This window comes from Rousettus aegyptiacus, unplaced genomic scaffold (genome assembly GCF_014176215.1).
Source record: "Rousettus aegyptiacus isolate mRouAeg1 unplaced genomic scaffold, mRouAeg1.p scaffold_m13_p_2, whole genome shotgun sequence".
Lineage (NCBI taxonomy): Eukaryota > Metazoa > Chordata > Mammalia > Chiroptera > Pteropodidae > Rousettus > Rousettus aegyptiacus.
The window spans coordinates 52,705,268-52,721,929 of record NW_023416295.1 but is presented as its reverse complement, the minus strand read 5'-3'; the positions used below and the strand labels follow the sequence as shown (position 1 = coordinate 52,721,929).

The window sequence follows — 16,662 nt, the reverse complement described above, 5'->3', positions numbered from 1 at the left end:
GTCTGTTAATTCTTAAAATAAATTTCTAATCAGCTACATATATTTTCAAATCTTTTAAGAAATGATGAATGGATAAATCATTTGTTTAAATAATGCATCAAAATGCCGTTCACTTTTGTCATATTGTCTTCATAAGTAAATGGCACATTTAGATGAACAATATTTTTTATACTTATTGTAACTCAAGTTGACTAAAGCTATCTTTATTGTGTAAAAGCTCATGGAAGATGATATTAAATACCTAGTACTTTGGGGGGCAAGGGGTTACTAAATGTAGATAGATTGAGACGTTCTTAAAATAACAGCTGAGTGGTGAATGGGACTATTTAAAGAGTCTGGGAACTCTTTTTATGTTATTGGCATTATACATTTTGTTTGATTTAACATTTCAATGTATTTATACATGTAGTTGTACTTATACATTTTAATATTATAATCATATTACATATTTGCTATTTAGCATTATACATTTACTATTTATTTATAGTTATTATTTACATTTACAGTTAGATATTTAATAGAACTATATTAACAAAAATTAATATCCAGACCTAAACAAAATACACTATTTGGTACTTGATAAATGCCTGCTATAATGATTTACACCAATAAATGTGTCAAGATTCAAATATGATGCTGACAAAAATCCTGAAGGATGACTATTCCAATTCCCATTTTGACTCTCAGAGAGGTAAGAAAGATACCATGCCTAAACACAGGAGCAGAGCAAATATTTAAATATAAATCAAAATATTTAACTTATGATAGGCCAATAATTATGTTCATAAAATTTTGCTTAAAGCAGAAGTTAAAAGAAGTATATGGATAAGGTCACAGTTAAGGAATTTAAAAATTCTGTGACATTTCTAGAATTTGGTCTTTATCAATGGCAGAAGATTTTATAACTGGATGAGCAGCAGAATCACTTGGTGTTCATTTTAACAATATTGATTCCTAGTCTTCATATCCTCTCTCACCCTGCCCCTTCAGCCTAAATGTAAAGTACATCTCAAAACATGAGACCTTCAGAGTTAAGCCATAATATATATATATATATATTATTGCCCCTTATTCATCACTACTGATACAGAAATTGGGGGACATTTCAAATGATTATGAAATTCCTGACTGTAGAGAGAACTTCTTAAGGATATCAACATTTCCAGTGCTTAGCACAAAATTTAGTATGCATACTGTCCATTATACTTTTATTAAAGAGACAAAGTGAAAAAAATAAATAAAATGATAAAACAAGGTTCCTGCCTTCTAGCAGCTTGCTTCTTTTCCTGAACTTGATGAGATATCATGAAACCACAGCAAGACACGAAGATATCCTTAAGTGTAACGGGTGGTTCAGAGAGCAAGTGTTCCAAAAGTTCTGAGTTAGAAGAAATCTGTGGAAGGCTTTAAGGTTACAGGCCTTAACAGATGTAAATTTGGATAGACAAAGTGCAAATGCAAAGCATGCCAGCTGTGGAAAGCTTAGCCTAATGAGTAGTGAATGAAAATAAGAAATGAGTTCTCAATCTGGGTGACATCATGTACCCAGTCTAAAGAGACTGGACACTTGTTGTTAGAAAACTGAAGAATGAAATGTTGTCAAAACTGAGGGAGAATGTTGAATTCAAGAGTGAGATGTATGTATCATATAAAAGGCTAAGTGCATTTCATAAGCGAGAAAAAATGTGTAATAGAACAAATATTCAGGAGACAACCTTGAGGATTTCACATATACACAAGAGAGGGCAAAGGGAAATTGCTAGCTTCCCAAAGTAGGCTTTTTGGGAGAAAGTAAAATAATGCCGTCCTTTTAACATGTGTTATTTGAGACAAAGTTCAGAATTATGTCATTTCTAATGAATTTTCATTGCTATGTATGCCTTTGTTAAAATGGGAAAAAAAAAAAGCACTCTATTTACAGTGCCTTAAAATAGAAATTGATGTGTTCTGTAATGTTTCTGACTTTCACACTCTCTGGGTCTTTCCTCAATCTCAACGTCTCTTCCAGTTTGAACATCCACCATTTTACCTCCCACTTCTGGATCACCACTGACTGCAATCTAATCAAACTACTCAGTAAGATGACCCTTGAAAGGTACAAACTTACATTTGCTCTACCATAGGATATTAAAAACTAGTCATGCAAACTCTGCAAAGATTTTCTCTTTTGAAATTGAAATAAACTTGAGACTAAGACAGGCAGTAGCCTGCATATATTAGTTTTGACCCAAATTATACATTTATGATTCCTCAGGGGGAAAAGTCTTAGGGAAAAAAAACAAACCCATTTTCACAAAAGTCTTATTTCATGGATATCACTGCCTTATTATACTTGAAAACCTGGGGTGGGGAGAGTGGAGAATTTTATTTAAGATATTTCCATTTAAGTTTAACTAATTTTGTCTCTATTAAAGAACTCAGACCTGTCCTCTTTGGTCAGCCCTGTGCTGAAAGATTTTGGCTGCACTCAGAGAACTCTGCTCCCAGAGAAACTCTGGGCACTTGAAAGAGCTGCATGTAGAAACAGACAGCTCTGATGCAATCATGAACAATACAAATGCATAATGAATTGTACTAGATAGTGTCAGCCAGCACTGGGGAGGACAAGACTAAAAAGATTATTTAACTCTTCCAAATTGGCTTCTTTGCAGTCACTTTTTAAGCAGTCTTTTGGAGGTACTCAAACAATTTCAAGTCATCTGTCTTCTGCAAAGAAGCCAAGAAATTAGTAGTCATCTTTAAAAAATGAAATAGCCAGTTGTTTACCGGCAAAATGAGTTTATTCAGGAACAGCAGAGAATTGTAATTCCGGACAAGCAAGCTATAGCAAAACCATAGGCAGGCCTAGAGAACAAAGGAGAAAAGCAACCTTTTATTTATAAAAGGGGGAAGTTGGGAGAAGCTGTTAGAAACAAAACTTCCATTAGAGGAAAAGAGAATTTTGAAGTGTAGTAGCTTCTCATTGACTGAGTCATGGCTTCTCATTGGATGGGTCTGTTGCCAAGCAAGGAGAAAATCTTCCTTTTTTCTGCTATAGTAAAGTAAGCTTCTTCTTGTTGGAGTCTGCAAGGTGTGGTAGGTGGTAGCGTGCAAAAGCTCCCCCTTTAGGGCTTCACGACTCCATTTCGAATGAGGTTTCCTGTATTAATTTTCATAGTAGCAACCAATGACCATACAGTTAAGACTTACTAACTTCCAGGCACCGCATAAAGCACTTTGTAGACATTGTATAATAGTAAAAAAAAAAAAAAAAAAAAAAAAAGAAAGAAAAAAGAAAGAAAGAAAGCAACCTATGGTTAATATTATAAATGATACCTTTATTTTACTGATGAGAAAACTTATAATCACTATTTTAAAAGGCACTTAGAATATTATAATAAAAATGAGCCAATGGTAGCTATTTTACAAATGTAAGGTGGGTAGCACAGCACTATGACAGGCTCTTATTAGATGATGCTATTTATTTTCTATATAAATAGTAATATTGACTCATAGCATTTCATATCTGAGAAAAGAGGGCCATGGCCCATGACAGACAAAGGACCGGTCCTTCACTAGTCTTTTAATTTCTGTCCCATTTTCATTCAAATATATTTTTATCAAATAACCACGATTGCCTTTAATAAGATATTAAAGGAAGCTTTGGTTAGGTACAGTGGAAACAAATGAGATTTATTCTTTTCTAATTTCCTCTTGAATTAAATATATACTTGAATTTTCATGGTATAATTCTGAACTTAGTGCCTCAAATGAGTTGTATAGCTGCCCATTTTTTACTGGACATACCTCATACTTTTACTGTAGGGTAATTTTAAAAGTTATTCAAAAAAATTTTTTTAGAAAGGTCTCAATTTGCATTGATACGTTATCAAAATTATTGATCTTTATTGGAGAGAGGCCTAGTTCTTTCCAACTACCCTGTAAAATGAAGGTTTGCTGGACTTCTATTACCAAGAAGTCTAAATTGCATCCACTACTCTCAATACTGGAATTTATAAAATTATAGGCAATTGTATTACTTTATTTTGTAGCTATACTTAAAGATTTCTTCCTAATTATTATTTTTCTCAATAAGAAAATGTATAATATTAAGCATTCTTCTCATTTAAAAAAAAATTAACATTCATTTAATAAAAAATACATAAATGACTATACTTGTACAACCATTTCGTGTACATATGAGACAGTTTTCCTTGAGATTATAACTTTTCTTTGTGTAATGCTGCAGCACATGAGGTCTTTATCTACTTGAGAGACCAAAGTTGTGCAAATATTTTATATTTACTGTTGTACATCACATAAATAAGCAGACCTGTCTAACTCCCAAGATTTATCATAAAGTTCAAAATAAGTCAAATTAGTGATAAATTCAGGGAGATGTTTCTGACTCTAAAGTTTCTTTAAAGATTCTTGCTTATGCAAGGTACATGTGAAAACGAATCACAGTCACACCACTAATGATTTGTACCTGCCATTTATGATTACTGGTATTTAACATAATTATGAAAAATCATGATTCAGAATGTGAAAAACCACACAAGGAAAACAGGCCAATTCTGATATGTATCAAGTGTAACCAAGACAACCAGTCTTTTGTTTGTCTACTGGTTATGAAAATACTTACTTCAAAAATGATTCTAATACAGCCAAAGACTACTCCATAACGATCATCCATGTTGTTTAGTTATTAACTTACTTCTTGAACGAATAAAACTGAAGATTCTACTCAGCCAAAACCAGGTGCCTAACTTAAATCACATATATTTACATATAGAATATATATGTCAAATAAGCATACCCTCAACTTTTTAGATCCTGTACCCTGACTTAAGCTCAATTTTTTATTCTATCTTCTAACAACAAGAACAGCATGAGAAGGAGACTTACAGTTTAGATAACTGCTATCTTAGGACTATTGACTATGTAATTATGTTGTTACGTATAAAGATGAAATAGTCAACAAATCAATGAAATGAAAACAGCCAGTGGCATTGGAAAATTGTCTTTCAGATCTGATGGCTTAAAGCTCATCATGTGTGTCAGGATTTTTTAATGTTAATCATTGCACATTTATATAAAAATGGGTACTAATTAAACCTGAGAGCAGTAGGAATTAATCTCTCTTAAATATTCCCTGAAGTCTTTACCCTTTCCCTATGATCTCAGACCTGACCCTTGATAAGGTAGAAGTATTCATATTCTAGGACACTAAAGAAATAAATCAATTCTGTAGTCCTAAGAATTCACTCCTTATACTTTCCTCTCTTAAGTCTCCCTCTATCAGCTTCATTCCAATCTCCTTTAGCTATGGGAGCCTGCAATTTAGTCCCTGTTAGACTATAAAGAAGTCAATATGTACTCTATGAAACTTATGAAATTTTTCAATGCAAAGATACAATTTGTGTATTTTTTTTTTTTGTATGGCATTACACAAGGGTCTTTCATGAGTTTTCTTTCCAGTCTTTTCCTTTTATTTTTGTCCCTTAGGGATTGGTTCTCAAGTGTACAAGATACAAAGAGCATGCTGATAGAACTTCAGAATCTTATTTAAAGAAGTAAACTTTTTTTGCCCTTAAATAACATGGCACAATTCAGAACAGGTGAGTTCTCTTTCTGTCTGTTCTCTGAGTTACCACAGATTTCCAAATTACAAAGAGCAAGTACAGTTGCAATAAAATTTTGTCTCTTCGGCTCCCATTATTATTGTGGGCCAGAAGACTATAGGGTGAGTAGGCCAGAAAAAAAAGAGACTCCTCTTTAAAACTCAAATATATCAAAATGTTCACAATCATCATTTTTGGTGTTTGATGTTTTTCATTGTAGTTTTCTTAAACAATGACATTCTTCTCCTTTCGTACCCTGTACATAGCATTTATCACATCATACTTGCCTACACATCATACTTGTCTGAAAGCAAAGATTGTATCTTAATTCACTTTGTATAGCTGATATGAATTCAAGAAAAATTTACATTAAAATTTTTTCCATGAACTGAATTGAATCTCTGCCAACCTTCTTCAGCCAACTGGGAGGAAACCCATCACCGACTAAATGTTGGGTTACCCTCATGCCATCTCCCATTAGTTGGAGCATAACACATGGATTTAAGCAACCTGAGAAAATTAGGGAAGTGCCAATCCTTGGCTGACTTGGTCAGTGATGCTTTATAGCTTCTTTCTGCTCAGGCTCCTTCTGTTATAGAGGACAGTGGTTCCTCAGTGTGAGCTACAGGTTAGCAAATCAGATGCACTATCAGCTCCCAAAGTCGTCCTCTGAGAAGCCTTTTCATATTATTTCATCATATTTGTGAGTGATTTCCAGGCTCCTACCACTTGAAAAAATATCAAAATCCCAGTCCCTCTCTTATTTAGATCCCAGTGGGCTTGGGATACTCACCCATTTACATTCAGCGTACCAGTATCCATGACCTCTCCTTTTTTGAACAACTCCATTTAAATCTCTGATAGGCATAACCTTCTAGAAAAAAAATAACAGCATTTCCTTGACACCTACCTCAGTAAGATCATAAAAAGTCTAGAAATACTTTTTGTAAGGGAGGAGAAAATACATATATGTTCTTTTTGCTGATGAGCTCTTTTAAGAAAAAAGACATTGATTTATTAATAACTTGCCCTATTTAATTTTAGCACTTCCACCCTTATTTGGCAAGAAGTTAAATAATTACTTGTAAATGAATGAAATTATCTTGCTAACTTTATTTTTCCCATCCGTGGGCTCAATCTTAATACAGGACCCCTATTTTTCAGTTTTATGTACATTTTCAGAGTAAACTCACCCACTTACATGGCTTCACCTAGCATCTGTTTTTAATAACTCCCAAATCCTCACTAATAGTTCTCCCAATTTTATGTCTCTATCTATGATAATTTAAATTATTTACATATTAGATTTTTAAATTATGAAAGTTCACAAGTTAAAATCTGAATTCACTGTTTTCATACTTTTCCTATTACCAATAAGTCATTACCTTTTGAATAACATAGACCTGTAGCTTTTGAAATCAATTTCTTTATTCCTCCTAATTACTTATCAAGTTTTGTTGATTCTTCCCAAATATCAGAAACACTTCAAGCTTTCAATCCTTAAATCTATTAGTATTTGGTTCACATTGCCTTGCATATGATAGCAATGAACAAATAATTAAAGCTAATATTTAGCAAGCGTTGAAGGGTGTGCTTTACCAAAATTAATTTAAAAATTAGGAAAACATGTTGCCAACGTCTTCACCTGCAGGCAAAATATAACAGTGGTCAGGAAACACATTTTAGCATCTTTCTTTTTCAATAAGGCAGGAGATCAAATATTTTTTGACAGCAATTTAACTTCACTAAAAGGACCCCTGTGTCTCCTATAAGGCAATATAATAATGTTGCCTTGGAAATCATCTCTACATGGTTCCCTAGCATAATGAAGTTCCAAGGGTATTATATTTTATACTTCTGTGCTTGTTCAATGTACACCTTCCTGGCTCACATGAAAGTTCCGTAAGGGTGGCAGCTCTAATTACTTTTTATACTCCTCTATCTCTAGCACTTCAAACAGTGCCCGAAAGAAAACCTGTGGATTTGTCTCCTGGCAAATGGGGGAACTCTGTCCTCTACAGCAGAAAGAGCCTGAGCAGAAAGAAGTTACAGAAACACCATTGACCAAAGCAAACCAAAAACAGCCCTTCCTTAATTTCTTGGGTTGCTTAAGTTCATGTGCTCCGCTCTAAGTAGTGGGAGATGGCGCAAGGGTAACCCAACAGTTGGCTGGTGATGGGTTTCCTTCCAGGTGGGCAGAGAAGGTTGGCAGAGATTTGATTCAATTCATAAAAACTAAAGAAATGTAAACTTTCTGCAATTCATAGGTGTTCAATACACATTAGATAAATGAATGATTAAATGTGAATGAGTGTGATTTTCTGTTATATATAATTAATTATTTGTGGCATATTGATACATATCTACTAAACAGTTCCCATTCTCATAATCTATAACCTTAGTCCTATTTTAGGAAGAAAAGAAAGAATTAATTGCATGGTCTCCCCTATAAATATTTTAACCCTGCTTTGAAAAGCAACTGTATTCCCAGATGCCGAAAACTTTTAAACATCTATAATAGAAGTATTTATTGTATTTGGCACAATGCGCCAATGTATCTTAATGTTTAATCATTCCAGATCCTGGTTAGCTTGTGTTTTGAGCACATGCCTGATATGCCCAGATCATAGGCATACCAGGCCTATAAGTAGAGAAACATGACACTTGCCATTAAGACTAAGTTAACAGATTGTTTCTTGAAGAAAGAGGCTCTGACTAAATTGAAATGCTTGCCAGAGAGGAAGAGGAAGTAGAAAACTTAGCTGTTGCAGGCTAGGGGAATATGATAACTGATAGAGACAGAGGGAGATGGTCAGATTTGTGAGTCCTCATCTCCCCTCTTCAAAGATGAAAATTCCAGAAAGAGAAATGTATTAGAAGACTGAGATAAGTATAAGATAGCCTGATAACACTAAAGCATGTGGCCTGTATTCTGAGGCCTGTGGAAGGAGCCAGCTTGGTGACATACAAATGAGGTGCAATTTCATGACCTTAGTGAAAGAGATTGGTGAAATAAGTAAGCTCAGCACAGGGCTTTTGCCTTCATGACATCTTCCTGGGCCAAAAGCTTTTAGAAGATGTTGAGAGAGCCAGGGAGCTAATATAGGCTGGCCTAGAGTCAGGACACAAAACACTAGTGTATAATGATGCCTCGAATGAAATAAGCATTCTGTTATATCAGAGTGGTAACAAGTACAGGCACTGGCCTTGCCCAGCAGGATCCAGAGGACAACACTATGTTGATCTTTGGCACCATTATTCCTTTCTTCCATGAGTCCACACAAGCCCTATGTGGCCAGAGGCCATATCGTGGAGATAGAAATCTGAAAAACTGAACATTTCCTTTAAAAAGACTGAATCATTTAAAAGTGATACAAGGAACAACAAGATTACTTCATCATCCCCTTGCCTTGCCATTCGCAGACAATACCTCATGAAGATTAGAATGATTCAGCCAGCCTTCCTTCCGTTAAGCACAGAGACATCAATGTGCTTATTCTTGACGAGACAGAGACAGGAACAAACAACCACTGCTTGCTTCAGTCTGGAGAGAGGGGGGAAAAAAAAGGAAATTGGTACCCATTCTTCTGTTTCTGTACAGCTGTTTCCATCTTCACCCTCTTTTTAAAAATTGTCCTCTTTTAACTAGACAAGGTTTGGCTGGCTATAAACTGAGAGGAGTCTGGCTGATGTACACGGATGGCTCTCTTTGATGTCTTTGGTTGCTGAAGATTTTTTTTGTTAAGAAACACCCCAGCAGCTGTGTGCTTCTTACCAAAAAACCAAACCACAAAACCAAAATGCCATTTTTCAACAAACGTATGAATCATTTCTTTTTTCCATTTTATTCTAAACTCCTTTTAAAGCTAGTTACTGCTTTCTTATATTTCTTTTCCTTTTTCTTTTTTTCTTTTTCTTTTCTTTTTTTAACATGATACTTATAAGAACTTGACTGAGGCAAAAGAAGGGCAATGTATTATATTTAGTTCTAATTAACTAGACTAAAAAGGTAGCAAAGAAAGAAATAGATGAGCTGTATAACACTAGAAACCATGAACACCTAATTTACATTTATAACCCAATATACCCCCAAACTGCAGAATCCACATTTTCAAGTGTTCACAATGTTCACCAGTATAGACTATAAGCTGAGATATAAAATAAACCTCGATATATTAAAACATTTGCAATCATACAAAGTATATTTTCTAACTGCAGTGGACTCAAACTAAAAATTAGTATTGAGATGTTTAGAGAAAATCTTAAGTATCTGGAAATTAACACACTTCTAAAAAGTTCACAGTAAAAAGCGAATCACAAGGGAAATAAGAAAATATTCAATCTTTATGTTAATGAAAATGCATCATATGAAAATTTGTTGAATGCAACTAAGGTAGTGCTTACAGGAAATTAACATTGCTACTGACTGTTACATAATTTAGGGTGACTGATTTGACTCAGATTTTTCAAAAGTAGCTACCTTCTCTAATTTATAGACAAACGTCAGTGGAAACATAAGCGATCCTGAGAATGTATATAATATGCGTATAAAGAGGAGCTTTCAAAAGAAATGCTAGGATTAAATGTAACAGTATTTGAAATAAACTTTTTTCAGTGTTTTAGTATCTCTAAAATGTTGCTAAATCAATGAAAAAAATGTGATCTCATACCCTTATGTTTGTTTTTTTGTGTGTGAGCATTTAATGGAATATATCCAATGCATAAAGAAAGGTCAAATACAGAACATACAAATGAAAAACCCTATCTATTTACACAACACCTAGATTATTGTTAATGTTTGGTACAAACTCCTCATACAACTAATAAAATTTACATAACTAAATTCATAGCACAAATTGAAAACTGTGGAAATAGTATGCAGGGAGACACAAAATGGAAATTCACTGATTTAGACACTGAATTGGATTGAATGGAGACGTGGATGAAATTTTCTGGGGTTAATAATTAGTAAATACTGGTAATTTTTGTGAATATACAGAGACTTTTTAGAGCTTTTAGGGGGCCTAAAGAACTTCTTTTTGTGCTTCCTTTTATTTGAGTTCACAGATTATTAACGGATAGGTATCATTTGTTAAGGGGGACTTTGGACATGTGCATGGGGCTTTTTATGCAACCTCATTAGCTAAATTATAACTAGAATGTTCTTTTTTGATACTCAATAGAGATATTGTACCCCTCTTATAAGCCCAGGTAAAATTGTACCTCCATCAGGAAGCCTTTCTTAACATCTACTCCCTATCCCCAAACAGACAAGCTCTTGCCTTCCTGTTAGCTGCATAGTCTCTTAGTTTATTACGTCTTGTACTGTCTGCATTTGTACTTCCCTTATTCCTTTTTGATATGTAAAGCCTGTTGTCAGGCACTATCTATCATAGTGACTTGTGCATAGTAAAATACTAACAACATTTAGAAATGAGTGACAAACAAATATAATAATGGTTATTACTAACATTTACTGAGTTTTTCCTAAAAGAAAAGAACACAGGAAATGAAGATAACAGACTTCCTTTTGTTTGTTCTTATCAACCCTGAAAAGAGATTGAGTTTATGGTTGCAGTGTTCCGTGACAGCATCCTCCGTTCCTACAACTCTGAGATGCAAGCTTAAAAAACACTCTTAGAGTTAGCCTAACGTATATAGTATGGTGGAGAGTTCAATAAACTGCAAGTTAAGAAAGATTTTTACATATTTTTAATAGTCGAAAATAGCGAAAGGAAAATAATATTATGTGATAAGTGAAAATTATATGGAATTAAAATTTTAGTGTCCATAAGGACAGTTTTTTTTGGAACACACAGCTACCCTCGTTTATTTGCATAGTGTCTTTGGCTGTGTTTATGAGACAACAGAATCAAGCAGTTGCTACTACTTGATTCCCAAAGCCTCTATACTACCTGGCTCTTTACAAAAAAGTTTGCCAATCCCAGTTATAGCAAATTATCATGTCAATATGCCATATCATATTTTCTCTTTTAACATTTACATTGTGTCAATCTGATAAAAATCTCATATGCACAATGGTTCAGAATATACATTTCTGGGGAAAGACAGTGGACAAGTCCAGTGCTACATATTCTTTTACTAGGGTACAGTTTCTATCTCATGTGGATCACATTGTTTCATGATCTCTAAAGTTACAATGAGTTCTGGACAGCAGTCCTAAAAATATAGGGTACAAAACAGTAAGTGGATTTATGTAATTTTATAAGCATTGTTTTAATAATAATTTACTATTCACTGTTCTACTGAGAGTAATTAATAGAATCTTTTTTGAAAACAAATATGATACCTTTTTTGAAGCACCTCTTACCTTGTGGACTTTTAATAAATATAAACATTTCAAACATTTAAAAAGGCTTTAAAAATAATAACAACAATATTTGTTCTATTCTAATGTAGGGCATTTTGTGCTCTGTGGATGATGTGGAGAGATAATGCGATCGTGAATTAAAAATGAGAGACTCAGATGAGAAAAGAAGAAAACAAAGGATTAAAAAATAGGAGTTTCAGGGTGAGTGGCAGGTCAACATTTCTTCCTTTTAAAAGAAGTTATTCCAGAACAGAAATTGTTATTACCTGGTTGGTTTTTTCAAAAGAAAATACTGATTTGATGTGACCATAATAGCAATAACTAAAAGAAAAAGCAAATGGAGTACAGCTAAACCTTTAACTGCTTTTTCTCCTTTAACACTTTTTTGGGGTGGCAAAAAAGATAGTGGAGAAGGGAGACTATGAATTGGGGGAAGGAGTGGTATTCAAACCCAGCATCTTCTGTGTGGTTGTGAGAAGTTTAAGAGTAGTATGAAGCATGTAAAAATCTCCCACGCTAATATTTTTTAATGACTGTAACTGTTCTGAAAACATCATTTATGGATAAGGAGTACTGAGTATGAATTTATGAAGTAGTAATTTATTTGTAACACTCAGAATATTTCTAGGTAGACTTGTCCATCACACATTGTCCACATGTTCTTTATTTCATTTCATATGGAATGAATCCATATGAAATAGGTATACATGACACCTCAGTAGAGGATTTTACACTTCTCTATTATGATATTGTCAATTATAATAATAAATTAACCTCAACATTCAGTTGTATCATCAGCATGGGTCTTCTCCTCTTCTCTCTCTCATTTCTGAAGGCTCTGCTTTAAACTATAGGCTAGAAAAAAAGAACAAAAAGTCGCAGAGCCTTGTGAAATGGATTATGTGGTAGGCAGGATCCTAAAATGTTACTTCCTCCCCAACCCCCCAAGATTTCCCTCTTAATCCTCAGGACTATGAATGTGATAAGCTATCAGGTCTGTGATTATATTATGTTATTGGACAAATGGGATTTTGCAGAGGTAATTAAGGTTACTAATCAGTTAATGCAAAATAAGAAGAATATCTAGTTGGTCTAACTGAACCACAAGTGCTCTTTAAAAGCAGACAGTCTTTCTCTAACAGGGAGCAGAAGGCAAAGCCAAGGATAGTTGCAGTGTGAGGAGGATTCAACTCACTTGCTGTTTTGAAGATGGGGCTGGGTGAGAAGGAATACAGACAGCCTGTAGGAGCAGAGAGTGGACCCTGGCTGACGGCTGACAAGAAGACCTCGGACCTACAGTCGTATGGAACTTCATTCTGTCAACAACCTGAATGAGTTTGGAAGTGAGATTCTTCTCCAGGGCTTCCAGAGAGCCTTATCCAGCCAAAACAGTAGACCTCAGCATTGAACCTGAGAACACTGAATCCAACTGAGTTCACCAGGATTTTTGACCTAGTGACCTGTAAGATAATAAGTGAATGTTCTTTTAAACTGCTAAATTTGTGGCAGTTTGTAATGCAGCAGTAGAAAACAAATACACACTGACCCACATACCCCTAACTATTTATATATCAAGAGGTAGACTTGTGGGTATAGAATACATATCTTAAAGCGTCACCACTTAGACAACTGTCAGATGGTACTAAAACACCAAGTCAGAATTTTCGATACTTTTCAATACTCTTTAAGTCTTATATCTAAGACTTAAATTGGAGGAAAATCTAATTGTTTATATTATTTTTAATGTTCTTTTTTTCCAATTGAGGGATGGAAAAAAACCTTTTTTTCTTTTTTCTTGATCTCTCCTTAGTCTTCAATTTAGTAGACTATTCTTTTGCAAATTGAAATGAATCATCCTTTAAATGGTAACATTTTCCCTAAGGCATCAGATTTCAGGAACAAATACTTTCCTGGGTCTTTTACCTTTCTTATGGCAACAGAGTTAATTGCATCAGTTCAATTATGTTCTAGAGATTTTCACCAGGACATAATTGTACAAATGATTGTGCAACCAAGACCATACCTGAAGTGTCTTGTCTGAGAATAAAACTCATTTCCTTAGTTTTGACAATGTGCTTCATAGGTCAAACAAAGACCCATAAAACCCTCCCAGAAAATTGGTCTGATAAGCATTTTAGAGCTTACAGGCTATAAATAACCTCACTCTTTAGCAGGCCAGATAGCTCACTGTATTATAGGGACCTTAAGAAAAGAGGAATTTACCCAACTTTATAGCTCCTACAGATGAACTTTGCTGAAATGAGTTTTTGGGGTTTGGTTTCTGATCTTCAAAATAAAACGGTCAATAAGAGCAATTTAAAAATATATCTGGAATAATAGAGGCTATTGAAAATCTGAGACTCTTTATAAAATTTTTACAGAAGTTAGTTTTCTGGCCTGGGTAGTTGCTCAACACTATTTGGCTCTAGATTAGCTGACCTCAGCAAGGAGGTTCGTAAGGTTATTAACACCGTATGCCACACCCAGAGATCAAGATGAAATGAGACCAGCCTTTTTGTCTCCAAGAATAATCTTTGGGAATTATTTGCTTGTGGTATGTTTCTTTGTATATTTGTGAGTTCGAGTGAATTGGAAAATATTATGCCCCCCGAAAAAACATGTTTTTGAGATCTAGACTGGTAATTTTTGGTATTTCTTCCCTCAGAACCAGATTTAGTATTCTGTTTCCCTAAGTAATGGGTGAAAGAAATTGGGACACATGCTTATTCTATATTTATATTAGAGTTATTTTTTCAACTTTTTGAAAATGACACATTATTAAAAATATATTTAAATCTATGTTAGGTTTCGTTAACTTTTTATAACTTTACTGTAGTTTATAACTTTTAACTGGTATTTTACTCCAACATAAACTCCATTTAGCTCTAAGAAAAAGAAAACTGCTACCTTTCAAAATTTTAAAGGAAACACTCTAATTTGATGATTACCTTGCTCTTGGTATTGAAAATTTCTGTAATGTTAATTGAAAGTGAAAAACTGTATTTCTCTAAGTCTACTTACTGGTTGATTTAGATTATTAGTCTGGTCAAACTAAAATCACCAGATTTATTTCTTGATAATTTATTATTTCTTTATTTGTCTTAAATTTGCAAAAGTATATCCCAACCAGTAAATTCATTGCTAACTCTCATATCTCCATTCACTTCTAATCATTTTTACATTAAAGAAACCGAAGAGAATATGTTTTGTAGTATAATTTTCTACTATTTAGGAACAACTGTAATTGGATAAGTGAGAGTTGATGCTAGAGAAAAAAAAGGGCAAATTAGCAATGATTGAGTGTACAATGTGCTCAGTAGGAGCAGTAGGTGAGTAGTAATATAGCAGTGAAAATAAATTTTTTAAAATTTGTTTTTATGTGGCAAATGAGCTAACTACTTTTAGCAATTGCAGATGGGAAAAACAGTGAAATATGTACATATCTCGTTTACCTTTGAATTTCTTATAGAATGTCTTTCATTTTGATGTACATATTAAAACCAGTTATAGTATTTTAAATGAGTTGAACACTTAGATCAAATTGTATTTTGTCAAATGATATTTCAATTTTTCTTGCCTGTCTGTCTTATTCTGGAGAAAGTTTTTATAAGATGGATAAAATAGTTGTTCTTGGTTAGTTGATAAGTCTTCATGACCATCAATTTTCTCCAGTGACTCTTAGACACCAATCTATAATTTAAGTAATTATTACGGCATTAGTTTAATTGCTTACTCAGGAAACTTCTTAATTAGTTACTGACAAACAAAAACAACAACAGGATACAACTCATTGTTTTCATTTTAAAAATATCAATTAGACTCAGCAAATGACAGGTTAAAATTCTTTATTACATGATCAATGCAAAACTTGAGATTCCTGTTACAGATGACAGTGAACTAATCTTATACAGATAAACATACAAATAAAGGAAGAAACTGCCATTAAATAAAAACAAGATATTTTACATTATTTTCAAAGGAAATATTTTCATTTAGAAGTATTACATTTATTAAGGGATATCCTGATTTATTCTTTTTACCTGAAGTTGCACGACCATTTATTTGGTCAGTGTTCCATTTGAAAACATTTTAGGGTGTCAATTTCTGGTTGACTGTATGATTAATATAGAGAAAAAATATGTCCTGAATTTCCATGGAACCATGGGAGAAGAATAAAGTAGACTAAAATATATATATAAAATATATATATTTAAATATTTAATACATAATATTTAAATATACGTATTTAAATATTTAATACACTCCTGATTATGTTGAGAGCCAATATTTTCATCATTATAGAGGTTTATTTTTCCTGTCGACATATTGTTTCTCAGCCCCTGGATAGGTTTGAAATTCTATCTGTCCCTATAGTGATCAGTGTAAACTAACACATGAGGAATTGATCAATTAGGTTGGTTTTGTATGGACCCTTGTATTTTAATTCAGAACAGTTACAGAGGTAAAGGGTGATATATCTGGTTGTAGGGTAGAAAATGCATTATTATACAGAAGCACAAAAAATGTGTGGCTTTTTATTTATCTAAATGTCTATTTAACATTTTTCTCAGCACTCAATTTACTCAGTGGTGGTAGTTGGGTAAGGGATCAAAACTTCAATTTGCCAATTCAAGGCATATCTTTTCTTTCAGCTTAGTTTCTTTCTTATTAAAATATTTTGAGTAGGTAAACATTTAGTCAATTCTAAGACCAGCTCTATTTGTTTAT

General features: G+C 33.6%; 1 long non-coding RNA gene across 2 annotated transcripts; it reads left to right on the top strand.

Annotated features, from left to right (window-relative positions):
* Positions 1-487: 487 nt before the first annotated feature.
* LOC107514611 lies at positions 488-13,995 on the top strand. 2 transcript variants are annotated; one of them, XR_001597815.2, is made up of 3 exons: positions 488-2,095; positions 5,488-5,600; positions 12,024-13,995. It is a non-coding gene; the product is annotated as an uncharacterized LOC107514611 (long non-coding RNA). The 2 variants fall into 2 exon arrangements; XR_004955698.1 differs by having other exon boundaries at positions 5,488-13,995.
* Positions 13,996-16,662: the final 2,667 nt, after the last annotated feature.